The sequence below is a fragment of the Lissotriton helveticus genome, chromosome 7, assembly GCF_964261635.1.
Source record: "Lissotriton helveticus chromosome 7, aLisHel1.1, whole genome shotgun sequence".
NCBI lineage: Eukaryota > Metazoa > Chordata > Amphibia > Caudata > Salamandridae > Lissotriton > Lissotriton helveticus.
In genome coordinates this window covers 1,774,641,164-1,774,645,487 of record NC_136068.1, presented here as the reverse complement: position 1 = coordinate 1,774,645,487, position 4,324 = coordinate 1,774,641,164, and positions in this window count along the sequence as shown.

The window sequence follows — 4,324 nt, the reverse complement described above, 5'->3', positions numbered from 1 at the left end:
TCACTGTTGCCTGGAGATAGCAAATGTTAAATCTATAGGCTACATAATGAGGCACCTCTTATCTTCATTTTAATGTGCACCACTCCTCACTTTCTCCTTTACCACATCGGCAACAGTTTTATTTTTTATACACTCTCATTGGCTGTACTTTTCATCGAACTGACATATTGTGAAATTCCGAAACCTCTCAACTAATATTCCTGACTTCTTTACTTACATGGGCAGACTGAAGAAAGTTTCCCCACTACACACATCCTCCAGTTGCAAGTTTATTGCGCGTCAAAGATACGTGCCCATTCTACACAAATGGAATACTCTGGGGTTTCATCACCTAAAAATGTCACTTCTTCAGCTAACGTGAATGACTCTTCCACACTTACCACAGCATCTATTAAACGTCTAAAAAAAGACCCTCCATCTCCCCCGTAGCAATCCACACCTGTATCCATGGATCTCCTCCTTGAGGAAATACGGGCCTTACGACCCTTTGTTGAAGAGAACAACACCAAAATACAAGTTCTAACAAATGGTTGGGAAAAAATGGAAGAAAGAATCGCCAAAGTTGAACATAATGTGGACTCTCTTGCTGCATCTTATACTAAAGTCGACGTTCTTCATTCCCAAATTACCTCTCTACAAAAGCAAGTCAAAAAGCTTGAATATAGAAATAGGTGCAACAACCTCTGCATTTATGGCCTATTGGAATGCACAGAAGGTTCCGATTCCATCTCCTTTTTTAAGAAATTCTTAACGACACTACTAAATCTACCAGAAGACACTGCTCTCAATATACAATGTGCCCATAGATTGGGGCCACCACCTTCGGCATTCTGAGAGTCAAAGAGACCAAGAGGTGTCAGTCATGAAACACATTTCATTCAATGGCCACCAATTGTTTTTCTCACAAGACTATGCCAAATCCACAGCTGACAGGCTCAAAGAGTTCCTTGCTTTAAGACCAGCACTACGTTCTATTGGAGCAAGATTTGGACTATTTCACCCCTGCTTGTTCAAGGTTACTCTTAACAATAACACTATGACATCTGAGGATCCAATAAAATGGAAGAGTTTCCTTAACTCACAATATCCAGAACGGATAGACACCTCCAGCACCCGCTTCATATAACTTTCCTTGTTTTGTTCACATATAAAATTTTCAGTTTTCAGTATGCTGCCCTTGTTGTGGGAGTTTAGAATAGCTTTCTATGCAATATATTGTTTTGGTTGTTGTTATTAACTCTTCCATGTCAGGTTGTAATTTTATATCATAACGTTTTAAAATATTATATTTTATCTTGATGAAATGTATTAACTCTTTTTCTTCCTTACAGGATCCAATCTCATGCTCCTGACTTGTGTGTCTTGTGTGTTGTCTATATCCCGAAGTTTCCCCTACCTTACCTCATGGAGTCTTGATGCGTCATCGTTCCATGTGGTCTTCCCACCCTCATCTTTCCATTGTTTTGACTTATACATAGATATGTTTCTCCTTGTTTTACTATTTCTTGTAGGTTTCAACTGTTTTTTTGTACTCTCTTTTCCTTCCTTTTATCTTACAAATACTTACTTGGCGTCTTTCTCCTTTTTCTAATTTCTTCCTTTTTCTTCTCATTTTTATCTTCTCCAAAGGGTTTCTATATCTCTTTTCTTCGTACTTTTTCTAAAGACTGTTCGTAAGGTTCTACTGATTGCTATAATCTTTGTCTTTGTACTTATTATAAAATGTATTCTAAAGACTTTTACAGTCTATAATTTTGAATTAATGACCTGCTTATACACTCACCGAATGTGTTTCATAATGCTTAATTTTTGTATGTACTATATTTTCTATCTGGTAATATTTTTACAATGAATGGTTCAATTGATTTTTTATTTTACTTGAATTATATATGTTCCTAAAAATCGTCACTTGGAATGTCGAAGGCTTAAATTCCCCTATTAGGAATTGGGTAGGTGAAATATTGTTCTCGCCAGGAGATGGTAAAATAAATGGTGTCATAACCTTATGTCATAAAACACTTCATGTCAAACTCATCTCACTAGAATCAGACAACGAGGGTAGATGGCTGCTTACCAATTTTTGATAGGAAAAAAACTCCCATATCCTTTTTTAACATATATGCGACTACCACTGGGGACGTCTCCTCTTGGACCCACATATCCACAACATCCCAGAGAAAATCTAATTTTTGCAGGCGACTGTAACCAAGTAATGGATCCCTTCCTTGATCGAAGTTCTAATACTTACTTCATCCCAAACAAGTCTCACAAAGCTTTTCTGCAAACTATAGAACAGAGAAACTTGATTGACTCTGCAACCTGCCTTTAAGAGAATACTCCTATTTTTTCTCCAACACATCAAACGCAATCCAGAATTGATTATATTTTCATCATGTGGAAAAGTAAATTTTGCCATGTTCTGTGTCCCTACCTGTCCTCCATCATATGTTGTATGTGCATGATTAATATGCATATGTATTCCCCATGTTTGATTAAAGACGCAATTACAGTTGTGTCCATCCCTAGTATGCCAGTTTCCAGTTCTCGTGAAAGCTACGAATATCAGGCCTATGTAAAGTTACGTTGCCACGTTTCTCAGTGTGCACGTTATTTCATTGTAAAGTCCCCGTTTCTAGGCCTCAAAAGGGCCCGGACACCAGATTCAGCTCCTGTCTCCTGAGCCCTCGCTGAGGAGCGATACAGCCCCCACCTGTATCCTCGACCCTTCACTTACTTCCTGCCTCACAGTGCCCGGCTCGGCCTGGCTCTGCCTGCTAGTCTGCCAAGAATATGTTATGATTCTAGTTATCAGTCCAGCCCTCCTTCTCTGCATTCCTAAGCTACTGAATCGCATCAATAGTTTCCGTCATAGTCTAGCCTTTACGTCTCCATGCAAGAGAAATACTGTATTTATGGTCATTTAATATTCTTCATCACGCACTACATGTAGAATAATGCATGCACCAGTCTTAGAGTCTGTTAGCCTTTACCCCGATAGCTTTTAGTTTATATCAACATGTTCTCTAAACATCAGATACTAGATATTGTTTAGGTACATGTCGCCCTGACTCTCCAGACTTCAGTCTCTGCTCCTAGCACAGAGTTCATAGCCCCCAGCTTCTCCTAGTAACACGTCATTGTCAGTTTGCGCGCACCATTAGGTTAGAGGTCCAGGCTCCTTAGGTAGCCCCCTCCATGTTTCCGCCCCATTTATGACATATTCTGTTACGTTTACATCACATGTCTATGTATACGCCTCCTGTTACACCCACTTTCACCCTTATCTTTCGCGACTGCTATTGACCACACCCACTGCTCCGCCTACTGTATTCACTGTAATGCAATTGTTTTAGTATATATGCTTGTGTACTGTTATTAAAGTTAGCGCGCTCATTCCCTGTCCCCCCTGCAGGGCTCTGCCATCCTATTCCTGTGCAGGTTGTCCTGTTCCTGTCCTTTATGCTGTATTAAACCTGCAAACTCCTACTACCTCGAATCTTGACTCTTATTTATTGAGCTATCTGTTATTGCTATGTCCAGTAAAACCTAGATCCGGTATTATTTATTTATATACCACATAATGGCGCCCGAACAGGGACTTGCCCTTTCCCCACGCGCCGGTGAAGCCACGCCGGCCCCCTGACCCTCTGCAGCCGTGACGGAACCATACCGGCCACGTGCAGATATTTCTGCTTCAAGTATCCCTCAGGCCCACGGAGGAGACGGAGGTGGCGGTCCAGCATCCAGACGAGGCGGTGGAGGAACGCGGCGAGTCCCGACCAGAGCCCAAGCCGAGAGTCCAAGGTCCGAGGTATCCGGAGGCCCACCCGTAACTGAAGTCCGAAGTTCGTCCGTCCGGCGTCGAAGCAGTCCAGTCCAGTCCGAGGCCTTCCGTTCTTGCTGCCCGGTGAGTACCGTTGCTGGGGTAGTATCTAGACAGGGTCAATCTAATTGTCTCTGGTCCGTGGGGTTTGGTGGTACACAGATCCCAAAACGAAGTGTCCACTCTGGTGGATGCGGGTCCTGACGTGTCTCTTTATGAGACCGGTAAGTTTCGTACTGTTTTAGCAGTGCATCTAGTTTCTGTTCTAGTCAGTTCTGTTCTCGAAAAATTCATGTATTCTGTTTTCAGTATTCCAGGTAGTATTCTGTTCGAACTGTTATTTTAAATGTTCTTCATGTATTTTAATGTCGTGGTATGAGAGTTGTGTAATTATCGTGTTCATTGTGTATTGTAATTGTGTCCAGATTACAGTTCAGTCATGCCGTTATTTTCCAGACTACGTCAGTTAAGAACTAGAAAAGGTCTGTTAGAAGAAGCAGT